General features: G+C 36.1%; 3 long non-coding RNA genes across 7 annotated transcripts; 2 read left to right on the top strand and 1 right to left on the bottom strand.

Moving 5' to 3' along the window:
* Positions 1-987: 987 nt before the first annotated feature.
* On the top strand, positions 988-3,795 carry LOC112165746. Of its 4 annotated transcripts, none has more exons than XR_005799726.1 (9): positions 988-1,240; positions 1,472-1,818; positions 2,040-2,074; positions 2,499-2,539; positions 2,620-2,684; positions 2,765-2,829; positions 2,910-3,132; positions 3,224-3,387; positions 3,757-3,795. It is a non-coding gene; the product is annotated as an uncharacterized LOC112165746 (long non-coding RNA). The 4 variants fall into 4 exon arrangements; XR_002922944.1 differs by having other exon boundaries at positions 3,224-3,351; XR_005799727.1 differs by having other exon boundaries at positions 3,224-3,313.
* A 242-nt stretch (positions 3,796-4,037) lies between these two features.
* Positions 4,038-6,012, bottom strand: LOC112165745. 2 transcript variants are annotated; one of them, XR_002922939.2, is made up of 6 exons: positions 5,692-6,012; positions 5,548-5,590; positions 5,024-5,105; positions 4,632-4,917; positions 4,411-4,483; positions 4,038-4,263 (listed from the first exon to the last, which is right to left on the bottom strand). It is a non-coding gene; the product is annotated as an uncharacterized LOC112165745 (long non-coding RNA). The 2 variants fall into 2 exon arrangements; XR_002922940.2 differs by lacking the exon at positions 5,024-5,105 and having other exon boundaries at positions 5,548-6,011.
* A 327-nt stretch (positions 6,013-6,339) lies between these two features.
* Positions 6,340-7,521, top strand: LOC121049368. The gene is made up of 3 exons (XR_005799728.1): positions 6,340-6,381; positions 6,552-6,660; positions 7,233-7,521. It is a non-coding gene; the product is annotated as an uncharacterized LOC121049368 (long non-coding RNA).
* The last annotated feature ends 6,793 nt before the right edge of the window (positions 7,522-14,314 follow it).

Raw genomic sequence — 14,314 nt, forward strand, 5'->3', positions numbered from 1 at the left:
GAGAGAGAGAGAGAGAGAGAGAGAGAGAGAGAGTATAGAGGACCCGATGAGCGATCTCGGTGGTGGAATTGGTGGTTGTTGGCGCCAATAGCATTACCAGAAAGGGCTGCATCAGGCGGTGATGGCGGAGATTGAGAGTGAGATTTGGCGTTGTGGTGGTGAAGCCAGAGTGTGAAAGAGATGGAAGGAAGAAGCTTGTAAAGGAAGATTTTTTTGAGCTCAAAATCTAAGACCTTGTTCCTCCACTGTCGATGGCTTGAAGCTATCTGAGCGAGGAGGGAGAGAGACGGAGAGAGACAGAAAAACAGAGAGGGAGAAAGAAAAGGGACTGTGCTTCGATGGAGGAGACAAGCAAGGGCTGGGTGAGAAAAATACCAAAATACCCATCTAATTTTGGCACGTAGCATGCGGGATAACCCCATCATGGACGGCAGGTACGAATATTAGGTCAAACTTGCTATTTTAGGTACCATTGTGATAGTTTTGAAAACTTGGGTATAGAAATTCGGAGTGAGACTTAAGTTGGGTACTGTTTATATTTTTTTCTCTTTCAAAAATAATGGAATTTTTTTTATTATATGAAAAAAATAAAGAAAACAAAAACTAAAGGGTAAATTGGTCATTTAATGATCAAAATATGCCAACGGTCAGTTTTTGTAACGAAGCTAACGGCACCAGGTAACCAATCTTCGGTCGGGGTCAAAACCTCAGGTACCGTTTTGATATTTTCTGAATGTGAGGTACTGAAGTTTTTTTTTTTTTTTTTTTTTTTGAAGGGTGAGGTACTGAAGTTTAGAATGAGGAAAATGTCAGGTACTGTACGGACGATTTTCCCTTATAAATATACAAAAGTAAAATGGGATTGTCACTGTTCAATGAACAATGATGAACAGTACCGAAAGTGTTTTTCCGGATTTGCCCCCAAAACAGATAGACATCTATCAAAAAAAAAAAAAAATATGCGTCTGGACATACCCAAGTGGCCAAGACTAAGCATCTCTTGCTAAGCAACTGTTTACACCGACCTCCACTGTTACACCCAAATGCCCAAATCGGTGATCCCAATAGTACCGATTCTTCCGAGATTGAGAGTGTTATCAAAATGAAAATTAACTAAGAATCAGCGAGTGTGGAAGAGGAGGGATTTACTTGATGTCCTGCAAATATTTGTGTTACGCCATTTGCAGAGAAGAGCGTGCAGGCTTGCCATCGCTGTTGAGGTCCAAAGAACAAGTCTCCTGTAAGTAGATTTCCTTGATTCTTCTCAGTTAGTTTATGAGTTCGTAATTTGGATTGGATTTTACATTAAAGTTTCAGTCTTGATTTCAATTGGGTAGTTTTTTCTCTTTGATTTCTGCTAATTTTATTCAATTGGGTATAGCATGAGAAGTTTAGGCATATTTGATCGAGTGAGTGATTGTGTATCATTGATTTCCTATTATAGTTTGCATAACTGCTTTTGGGTTTTCAGAGGGCAAAACCATTTGGGTTCTGCGGACGAAGAGAAAAAGAGAGGGGACGAAGGAAAAAAAAAAAAAAAAAAGGGGAGAAGAGAATAGGGGCAGAAGGGAAAAAAGAAGAAATTCAGAGGAAGAAAGAAAAGGGGATAGAGGAAGAACAAAGGAAGGAAAAGAAGTGGCTCTCCCTCTCTGGCGAGCCATATCCTTAATGCCCTTAAATGATCTGGCGAACTATTTTTTCTTCACTGGTCAACACTCTGTAGTTGAGCAACTAACTGAGACAGCACTTGCTATCACCAACCATGGACCAACAAGGTCACATTCCTACTACAGTTTAGCACGACCTTACCATAGCAAGGTAAGAAAATATTATGCTCTTCTTTTTTTTATGGCAAAGTCATGATAATGAAGGGTTCTTTATATTTTCTCTAATGTCTATATTGTGTTGGTAAAAAAGTATATCTGGGTATGCCCAAATCGTCGAATAAAAGATATTTGTTCGACGTGTTCTTGGTCATTTACTCATGGGTAATTCATGGTTGAGGGACTGATTTGTACTCTTTGTAACTGTTAATGCAGGGACTGGCTATGATAATGCCACTTCTGAAGTTGCTGTAAGTAATCTAATTAACTAATTTGATAATTCCTGCACTTGATTTCTTTGTTGATAAAATTTTCAGCTATGGAAGTGTTTATACTGATATGCTAATCCTTTTTTTTCTTTTTTTTTTTTTGTAAGTAGAGTTTTCTTTCGTAAATGTCTTACATTTTTAGATTATGGTAGGAGCCAGTATAAATAAAATGAGGCAAAAACAAGTTGATGTTACGAACAATAAATCTGTTTGGCAACTTTTATTTAAATTGTATTGACTCACTGTGTGCATGTGGAGTTCTTAGAAATACATAATTTCTGTAGAAATACCTTATTAGTGATTTACTATTGTTTATGTAATGTATTTTTATGCTCATTTCGAAGAAATCTGTTTATCAATGAACTTATGACATCCTTGGCTTTTGTTATTTTCCTATCTAAAACAGGTTTTAGGGTTTTCGATAGGAATCAAGTCTGCCACATTATGGTGAGAAGCAAACTTCTCAGTGTATATTTGTTTTGTGAGATCAATACAGATATTTTAAGTTGTTTTTGTTTTATTTCTAGGTTGAAGATACCTATCTAAAACAGGTTTTAGGTTCTTCGATAGGAATCAAGTCTGCCACTTTATGGTGAGAAGCAAACTTCTCTGTGTATATTTGTTTTGGAAGATCAATACAGATATTTTAAGTTGTTTTTGTTTTATTTCTAGGTTGAAGATACCTATCTAAAACAGGTTTTAGGTTCCTCGATAGGAATCAAGTCTGCCACATTTTGGTGAGAAGCAAACTTCTCTGTGTATATTTGTTTTGTGAGATCAATACAGATATTTTAAGTTGTTTTTGTTTTATTTCTAGGTTGAAGATATGAGATTGATAATCCATAACTTGGGAAAGTTCTTCTCACACAGGGATGTCAACGTCAGAATCTGTAAATTTGCTGCTACTTTCATTCATTCTATTCTTGGCATTTTGTAATACTTTGGTTTATATCCCATCATTTTAATGTTGTATAAGGAAACTAGACTCTGGAACATGCAAAGCTCAGAGCTAGAGTGGAGATTTTACAGAGAAATCAAAGGTACACTCCAATTTTGTTAAATAAGAAAGTATTTACTTTTTCGTTAGCTTGTGATAAATAGCATTACATTTTGCCATGTTCTTATTTGCAGTCATTTTATGGGGGAAGACCTCCAATCCTTGAGTATGAAAGAGCTTCAGAATTTGGAGCAGCTACTTGATTCTGCTCTGAAGCACATAAGGTCTAGAAGTTCTCCACCTCAAGTTCCCTCTATTTTTGGTAATATATGTAACGAATTTTCCCATGGTTTGCAAGGTTTGTTCATGTATTGTAATCTGCAAATCGTTTCATGCATTTGCCAGTATATATCATTTTTCCATAGAAGATGACATTGTAATTCATATGCATCTCTGTTCTTATCTCTGTGGTCAATTCATGACTTGATGTTTTGATGAGTACGTTTTTTTCTTTGTTTTTTTTTTCATTAAATGAGAGAGTGGGAATGCTTTGATGGTTTCTGTGCGTTATGAGTTTGGCTTTTTGCCTTTGGCTAATTCAGAACTTGATTGTGAAATTTATTCATTTTTATTTTTTAGTTTATATTTGTGTTGAATTTTGTCAGTTTTTAAATGTATTGGTGGCATGGATTTCTCATTTGATTTCTTGGCCATTTGGGATTTGTAGCTTTGCAGTTGGTGATGGCTTCCCTAGTTCCATTGCTGTCACTACTACAATTTTGCTTATAGGACACCTTCCTGTAAGGGTGTTCAATGTTCACAAAGGCCACCAAAACCTTCATTAGCCACTATGCAGCCACCCAATACATGACAGTGGTGATTGCCCCAGTTTCCTTTGGAGCATAGAGCACCAAAATGTGAAACGGTGCCTGATTTTCAACTTTAAAGAATGTTGTCATATCAGCTGTCATGTCAGCTAACATACCCCAATTATCAATGTAATGGTAGTTTTGGAAGCCACTGATATCAGTGGCAAAAATATGAAGCCGGATTAAAAAAATAAGGTGCCAACTGGCACCTCTACATTAATGTACTGTATACTGTATTTTAAAATGTATCAAACTACATTAACTAAAAATTTACAGATAAACCCATCAAAATTTTAACATCAAGACTCTTCCTCCCCAAGGTTGCAACCCTTCCCTTGATACAGCAATCCTTCCTTACGAATAACCTACAAGATAAAACTTGTCATTAGTTCTTATTCTAACAATTGTATAGAAAAGTGATATACATTATTGCTCATACTATTCATTATGGTAGCAAAGAAGACAAGAAAAAACCAAATGCAATATAGATGCATACCAAATGATGGAATTACCTCTGTTGCACAATGACTAAATTCAAGAGATCGGTTGAGTCATGACGGCATCAATAAGTAGAGTCCTTCAATCCTGTTGCCCATTAGAAAGTATTTTTATCTCAATTAATGTGAAACATAACAATTCCATATGTAAATCACATCATGCATGCACAACTAGCTTGAAACAAACCCACTGATGTAGAGTTAAATGATAATTACAAACATGTATCAGGACATACCAGATTCAGAGTAGTTGAACTCACTTTAGAGTGAGTTCGCACTTGTCTCAGCTTCGTTGCTCAGCAAAACAACCAAGAGGCTCATAGGTGAGAAAGTATTTGTTAACTTGAATCACATGAAACAAACCTGAGATATAGCAATAGAACAAGGAGCAGGTACCTCGTCTTTCTTTCGTTCAAGGACACAGATAAAAATGGTGAGATCAAGCATGCCATCTTTGTTCAACGCCGGGCCAGGCTTCAAACTATTTGGGTCCTTCTTTGAGAATGCGATGCTTCGCTCAGCCTGACCATATATAATTAGAAAGACAATTAACAATGTTATGAGTGCATCATATATATCACACACATAAACCCTAAACCCTATATCTAACAGGATTTGACGAACGTACCATATTCAGTTCCAGACAAAAACTCTTCCAGCTTTTCAATTGCCAGTAAAAATCCATAAATTCACTCGCTCTAAACTCAAAACTATATGATAGTTAAACAAAACCATCAGGCAAATACAAAAATTCATGTAAAGCAAGCCCATTAATGTTCATTTAGAACCCACAAAAAGGCAATCAAATGGAAACAAGCAAAGCCCAGAAGTCAGAACAGGATCAAGAATCAAATGGCAGCAATAAAATGAAATTCTTAAACAAAAACCAAGATAAACAGCCTGACCGGGCAAAATATATGTGTTCAAATTCTAGATGGGGTTTCAAACTCATCCACTCTGATTGTTCATTAGCTAGTCAAGCATAGATTTTTCATTACTTATTCCTTGATGTTCTTCATGTATTGTTAGATATACACAATAAACAATGAAAGAAGATCTGCCAAGTCAAATGCAGGTGATCTAAATCGTTAACTGCCTGAAAGATGAAAGATGTCTAAGAAACAACACATACAGATCTGATCTCGAGGTTACCTAGGGGGGAAGACTTGCTGATAAATAGTTGGAAGACAAATCTCTGCACATAAAAGTCCAAAGTCAAGATCTGCAACATGCAAGCCTAAAGATTTAAGCTTTAAAAACATAAGAGAAGAGAAACAGGAAAGTTAATGCGAGCACCCCAAGCTCTAGGCTCAGGCCCACTGCCCTGCCCCATCGAACGCCTTTGATGCCTCGTAGATCCAAATCGTCGTCGTCGTCGTCGAAGAACGCTACAACAGATCCGCCACTCCACCTAAGCCAACCTCGAATCACCAAACCCTCGAAAATAACATGGCTTTTGAAACCTCTTATCCAGGATATCGAGCGATTCTGGAGTAACACTCAGAAAATTACACGATAACCGGAGAGAGAGAGAGAGAGAGAGAGAGAGAGAGAGAGAGAGAGATGATGAGAGATGAGAGATGAGAGATGAGAGATGAGAGATGAGAGAGAGGCAAAGAGAGGCTAGGGTTTTTAGTCGAAGCAAGTGAATATATACGAAAGAGGGGATTTGCTGTGTCGGCACCACACCATAAGAGTTCTTTATAACTCAGCCCACCGATATAGAAGCCTAGAGCCCACTTATATTTTTGTTAAATGTTATTATAATGCTTTTGGTATTGTTTCAGTACCAGCATAACCTTTATTCACCCATTAGGCACTGACGTACAGTGGAAGGAAAAAGTAAGTCACTGTTATCAAATTTTGGTGCCATTCTGTTTGGAAAAACCACTGCTTATTTGTGGTGTCTATTAAAGGTGTCCTATAGCCAAAATTCTAGTAGTGTGTGATTGAGCTTTCAGTTTTTGGTTTGGTTACATTGAGCAGGTAAATTAATTGGATGTCACTCATGTCAGAATTTAAAAATTAAAACCAAAAAAAAACAAAAGGCTTTTGAAGATTTGTTTTTTTGTGATTACATTTGTGTGTGTGTTTGTGCTGCATAAATTGGTGAATTTGTTGTGTTCATATTGTTAGAAGAATGTTCCTTTTCTCAGGAGATAGAGAAATCAAGTAACCATACCAAAAATTCCTTGAATAGATTCAGTGGATTGCATTATGAAGTCCAAAATCTAACCATAATGAAATACTCGAACTGATTTCTTGGTGAGTGAATCGAAAACCTTAACTTTTGAAGGCATTCATACAATCCGTTCATTCATTAGGGGAGTCTGCCATTGTGGATCAATTTGTGATATATTGCTTCGACTTTGAGGTCTGTGAATTCATATCCATCAATGGTTGTTCATGTCAGTCGACTAATCATCCACAAATTTCAGAATTAGATGGTCTGACAATCAATTATTTCCTCAAACCATTAAATTCTCTTTTATGAAATATTTGGATATGTGCTGATCTTCTTAGAGGGGATGGACTTCTTCCCAGTTGGCTTAATCAGATATATCCTCTTAATCTACCCTCAATGATACTGTAGACAACATATTGTAGATGCCATATCAAGCTTGCAAATAATAAGGACTTGAACAATTTGGCTAAAGGATACATTATGCATTAGTTAAATGTGTGTAATGCATTACTATGCATTCTGCATTTGAGATTTCCATTAAACATCTTTATTACTCTTCTATCTCATCATGCATCTGGCACTTACATCTTGCTTCGCAGTCTCATCATGTATCCTGATTCATTTTCTCTCATCTTCATACCTACTATTTCAGTTGATGTCCATCAAATTCAAGAGCAAATGAGGTCCTCCCCAGCACAGAAGAAGCCTCACAAGCGAAGAACTAACCACGTGTAATTTGTTTATAAACATCATCTTTGGTTAGGAACTTAGGATGCCAATTTTTTGAAAATTGTAAAAATGGATGGCTTGGTTAGAATGCCAGCTCCTGCTGAAACTTCCAAATTTTGAAATATTTATGTTTACAGTCTGATTAAAACACTAGCTTTTACATATTGTAAAACAATAATAAATTTAATTAACATTGTTCAAATTATGATTATTACTCTTTTTAACACATAAAATTCAGGAAAAAACAATGTAACCCGCGGCATCGCGCGGGCTGTGTACCTAGTTGTGATAAGAACTGTAACTTGGGATGAATGTGTGTATGCAATCTTGTTACACATTATATCAGCGAAGCCACCTTTTTGCAGTTCTGACAGACAGTATCTGTTATGACTCTTGAAGAATTAGATTCAATTCTAGAGCACATCTTGCCAGCACACCCCCCTTCCTACAAATAAAATAACATGATAGATTTTCTGAGCGTCGATTACTATATTTTCAACTAGATAAGGAATTATGTCCAAATGAAAGTGATACGAGTATGCAAAGATGACCCGACATGTTCAATAAATGACTACCATCTGTACCATCAAATTGAAAAGGAATAGCAACAAATATTTCCTTATTTCCTTAAGGTCATTCCACCTCCAAAACTTACACGTGCACAGAATGAGATCAGAATATCAGAAATTTTAATGGGAAATTCTACTACATAAGTACATATCATTCATTCAGCAGAAAAGAAGGGGTATGATTTGGTCACTTATACAAATGCATGATTTCATTAGACAAAAGGTGTTCCACCTCCAAAATGGGTTGTGTGCATGTGGAGAATTGTGTTTGGAACTTAGTTCTGCTGAATAAATTCTCATACTAGGGCAGGATTTTGCTTGCCATTATACTCACACGGGCTCATAAGTGAACATCCATCCTCATGGACATCCTTAAGGCTGGTGGATTGAGCCATTGAGGACACCTTTAGAAGAAGCTGCGGACTAATTTTGGCACCACTTTTCAACTAAATTTACAACTTGCACTCCAGTTTGAAGTAGTTACATACTTACATGTGGAGTGCAAAAGCCAAAATCACTCGCAAAATTGAATAAAACTATTATTATAGAAGTGTACTATCACATCATTGGAGTCAGGATCTAACCTTACAAAGACTGCGATAATTTTCTGGATCTTTTGCAGGTGTGTAGAGCATTGGTTGCAGCATTCCAGCCTGTAATCAAATTAAATATTGAATCACCACTTGTTTTACAGTGAGACATTCATTCACGACTTTCTGAATGTGTGGTAATACCTTTGCTCTGCCTGAAGATTGACTCCGACCTCTGGAGGTGCTGAAATGGTAGATCGTATCACTGGGCCAAAGACTGCTACTAGCTTCAACAGCATCTCCAATGACACATTTCCATGCCTGTACATTTGCAAAATTATAAATTTCTGTAAGAAACTCAATCCAGCACCAAAAATACTATCATGGGAATTTGACAAGACCTTTTATCATGAAGACCATATCAACATGCACATGATTGAATTCAAGTAGTATACTGCATGACTCTTACTGGTCAGGAAGATTTCAAAATGGTATATTATAACAAGAACAAATTCTCCCAAGAAATAGTATAAAAGACAAATTCCTAACGGCCTCATGTTAATATTAATTTCTTCCTAAGGTAATCTCCCTATAATCATATCATCTAAAAATGTTAGGAAGCTACAATCTGACTCCCATATTAAGATGGAGTCATCCTTAATTATTGGAAACAGTTTGCAGAGTAATTTTTTTTCCTCCGTCAGTACTCACTATTAACCATAGATAGTAGCAATTCTTATGTGTCAGATTTTTACCCCTTCCCCCCAAAATTCTTAGTGCACTCTGAGTACCTCATCCATTAAGTAGTTATCACTCAAGTTTGCTATCCATTAAATGGTGGAGGAATAAAGAAAAGATTAAAAAGCCTGGATGGTGAAAGCTCATGAGTCGCTCTTCTTCTGACCATACAAAATTGGCAAAGCATAGTGCTAAAAAATTTCTAACAGCTAAGCACAAAAGTTATCAGGAAAATGTTCCAATATAGTAGATTTGAACCGCTGACCACAAGCTCCCAACCCTTAGCATGGTCTGCTTTAACTGTTACCTATTTAATATTTATTTATTTTATTTTTATTGATGTCTAGCCAACAAACTATCAGAAGTTGACTTAGTTGATTAAACCAGCACCAGATACCTGCTATGTTCATGGGACATGATCAGAGGAAATCCCCTGCTATGAAGTTGGTCCAGGAAACATCTCTCATGATCTACACGGATGATTGCATCCAAAACATAGAGTAATATTATCTTCCCAAGTTCATTTCCTTGAGTAGCATCTATTATTTAGTGATCAAGTAAAATAAATCGCTACAGTCTTAACCCCACATTATCATAGACCATTTAAAAATATCATTGAAGTAAATAATAAATAATGATTATTACAAATCATAACACCCACATTGCCATGGTATTGAATAAAGCATAGCCCCCAGATTACTATGATAGATGCTCTTCATGAGAGAATGATAAATGCTAAGTACATTCATAACAAAATCTGATATTCTGATGTATAAAACCCACAGTAATAATAAGCATTAAAGAACCTGTAAAAAAAAAACAAACATTAAAGAATACTAATGAAATAGAAAATTCAAATAATAACCCCCATTATTAAAAAAAAAAATAACTCCTCACTGATTTATTAAAGCAAAATGAAAACTTTCTCGATCACAATTGAATTTACAAGTATTTTTTGAGCATGCATTTTCGTTTATGACTTGTTACATTTGTTAACACACAAGCTAACATAAAATAGCATATGTATATCTTGTAATATAAATTAAATTTGAAGCGTAAGAGACAATATACCATCACTATTTACTTTCCCTGTAATCATTTAGAAGCTCAATAAATGTTACAGCTAATAACTCAATTAAATTTTAATAATGAGACAAAATTAATACTAACACCACAATTTGAAGCATCATCATTTTAGATATGAAAGAAATGATAAATAATCATTAATTATATTCTGTAACTGCAATAATATATAGACTTCTCGAAACAAAAAGTCATTTGTAACTGACCCAACAACATATAAAGATCTGCAATAGACTTTAAGGTCAATCGCATTCATAATATAATTGATATTTTCAATGGTATGCAAAACAATTACTAGTATGTAAGTAAATACAATGGAATAACTCATAAAATCAGTAATCAAGTACATACCTCAAGTAACAACGTTTTATATATATATTATAGGCAATATTAGTTTCATGTAATAGTCAACAAATTATAAATCAAGAATAGCCAACCTGATATCATGGCAGAATAATTTTCATTGAAAGTAGATTTAATTTGCAAAGATGACTTGATAGAAAATAGGCTTATGTATATAAACCAATTAACTGTAACATGCATATGTATGTACCTGCTTGCTGGCTACTAGCACATATATACTTTAATCACGATTTTATAATTTGCATATGTATGCAAAAAACTCATATGCATTAAATATGAATATATATATATATGTGTGTGTGTGTGTGTGTGTGTGTGTGACAATTGATATAATTGTAACAAAAGGATGATATGCAAAATATATATATTTCTTACTTAACAAAAGTTGGTTATGTCGTAGAAGTGGTTCAGGATTCCTTCGTCATGGTAAAGGCTAGTGTATGTATGTATGTTGCGTAACTAATTCCTCCATCAACTTTAGCCTTTGAGAGATTTTTGCTATCAAGAGTTAGTTGATATTAATTATTAGTACATGCAAAGAAAAATACAATTAGCATATTCAAGACCAATATAAATTAGGGAAAATGATCATTTACCCAATTTTTGGGTTAATTTAACCCCACTTACCCAAACACTTTAAGAGATTGTCCATTTACCCGAACACTCTAAGAGATCATTTCCCTAATACCCAATTAAGAATTTTTTTATTCATTTTTATTTATTTTTGGAACACCTTTGCCCTCTCCTTCTTTGTCACTTAGAGAGAGAAATCATCGGAGACCTTGCCAGACTCCGGTGACCAGTGGCCTGCCGCGGACTCCAGTGACTGGAATCGGGTGACCGGAATCCCAGATCCGGTTACCTGATTGGTGACCGGATTCCGGCTTTATTTTATTGCCCCGTAATAATACCCAGTAATTATATTATTGCCCCCCAATGATCATATTATTACGTCCCAATAATCATATTATTAACCCCCGATAATCATATTACTACCCCCAATTAATTGCATAAACTTTCAAAACTAAAATGAATACACTATAGGCACAATTGATCAATTTATATGTTAAATTCTTCATGTTCACTTCCACGTGTTATCATAAGCTTAACTCCATTATCAAATTAACCATCAAGTGTTCATCCAACCATTAGTTTCAAACTTTTTTTTCTCCTTCCATTCGCGGAGCTCACAGTTTACCAAAAAAAAAAAATTGAGGCGGAGTGGATAGAGAGGTTGGCAGTGGAGAATGTAATTGGGAGTTGGGACTCAGACAAAAAAAAAAAGAGTGCAAAATCGGGCTACAGACCACTGTAACAGCGGCACGAAGGCCTAGAGTGGTCAGCAAACAATGTCGTCTAGCACCTCAGCAAACGCAGCGCCCAACTCTGAAGCACTTCCTTCTTAGAAGCTCTAAATCGTTGTCGTCGTCATCCTCCAACGGCTCGCTCTGCTTGCCTCTGTGATTGCGAGTCCGTCTCCATCTCCTCGTGCCTCTCGATTTCGTCCTCTTCCTCGTCCTCGGGGCGAGCACGACTACCTGCCCCGGATCTCCCTCGATTCGGACAAATTGAACCCGAATTCAAACCAAACCCGTTGTTCTACCTCATGTTCGTTGGACGACCGGAAATTTCCGCCGATCCAGATCTGCAGACATGTGGAGAGAGAGAGAGAGAGAGAGAGAGAGAGAGAGAGAGAGGAGTCTGAAAAGTGTAGGTTGGTAATTAAAAGAGCAAAACTGTCATTGATGTTTAAATTGGGTAAATGAGATTAAAATTTTTTTAGTGGAGTAAGTGGGTAATTTTTAGGCTCAAATTGTGTAAATGGTCAAGGCCCCTATAAATTAATAATCGGAAGAAAGATATTAAGGTATTCATAAGTTGAGAAATTAAGAAGAAGCCAAATGTGTGATATTGAATGAGATTCCTAGAATTTCATGGTATCTGTCTTTGTCAGAAATTCCGCTCGAATCTTCTCTTAAATTGTTGTAAAAAAATATGGGACGGAATTTCTGTAAAATTTAAATAAAATAATATGAAAATATCTTGGGAAATAAGAATGAAAATATAGATAAGGAAATGAAATAAAGTAAGAAAATAATATAATATATATATATATTTTTGAAACGGTAATATCTAGATTTTATATAGGAAAACTTATCGAGTCGAGACATGCAAGCGCACTGTCCTAAGAGAAGATTCGTCCCCTACTGCATAGGGTTGAATCACCCCCAAGATACAACAACTCTTCGAGCTCCATCGTGCAGCTAAGAAGCCCCGTTGGACCTTAATCACTCGTGCACTCAAAATGGTGTATATTAAAAATAAATATATGTATATTGTATAATATGGAAGAAGACTTTAGATAGCTAAGTTGTTGTGCTAGAATGGTTGCATGATGGTGGAGTGCCTTTTCTTTTCACGATATCCCTCATATTTATCCGTCCATCTCGACATTCCATATCCGACAATATGTCTAACCACACATGTCTTCCAACTCTAACCGTATACCTTTATATAAGCCACATTACCATGACCATCAATAACCTCATTAACCATATAATGGTCAAATAATAATCATATATTTAAAACATAAAACCGTTAAACCATAAATAGAGTAAAAAATACAAAATGAAAATAACCCCCAAAATAAATAAAATATAATTTAATTTTAAATCATAAAATTTCTAACATTATACTGATCATCTGAGATATTGATCGACAACTATCAGAAACTACTCAATTCTAATTCCCCACTCTTAAGTTAGACCAACATGCAAATAACCCATGATTTCTAGTTGAAGACCCGATTAGCATCTTCAATTAATGAAAACCCAGTTAAGCTCAGCCAAAACAACAAATCAATGCAAATGAGCAGTAAACAATAAAGCATACAGTTCCAATTACAAGAACAGTCTTCCAGCTGCAACCAAACCCAAAAAAGATTGGCATGTGCTTTGGCCAAACTGGAACACCATAATTGACATGTGCAGGGTTTGAAGCCAACCCCATAACCCCAAAACAGTTATCAATCATAACTATCTTGAATAGATAACAAACCTAATAGCAATATTGCCACACAAATTGCTTTAGGGTTTGTCTTCTAATCTCTGCCCTCTGTAATTGCATTATATGATTATGATCCAACCGTCGGTCAGCGCATGGACACTGGCAGCGTGCTAGTCACATGCCTGAGGTCAAAACTTTAAAATATAGCATGGCAACCACGTGGCTCGAACATGACCGCCCACCTGTACCGCTCCATCGCTGAGAGACAACCAGCATCAGTGTTGGGTTTTTCATTCTTTTGAGAGATGACCACTGCGCCAACCACCAAAACCCATGATTCCTCACCTCTCTGGTTCAAGAAGCAGCACCCACAAGCGAATTTTTCTTATTTTATTCAATTTGAAAGTATTCATATTAACAAGCTTGCTAATTCTGCATCTCAATCCGCACCACTGACAACTCGCGCGTCGTTGTTCATGTACGCAAAAGAGGAAAAGTTTACCTCACAGTTAGGAGAAACGAAGCAAGTGAAGCCTCTCTAGCTCCTCCGCCGCCTCCCTGAAGCTGCTCTGGAATTAACCGGAGATTGGTGATCTTGAAATTCTGACTTTCTGAGCAATCTCCCTCACAAGCCTCTGGAACGGCAGCTTGCCGATCATCAGAAGCTCCATGCTCTTCTCTTTTACTTCAGTCTTTAAAAAAAGAAAAGGTAAAGC

Source organism: Rosa chinensis, chromosome 5 (genome assembly GCF_002994745.2).
Source record: "Rosa chinensis cultivar Old Blush chromosome 5, RchiOBHm-V2, whole genome shotgun sequence".
Lineage (NCBI taxonomy): Eukaryota > Viridiplantae > Streptophyta > Magnoliopsida > Rosales > Rosaceae > Rosa > Rosa chinensis.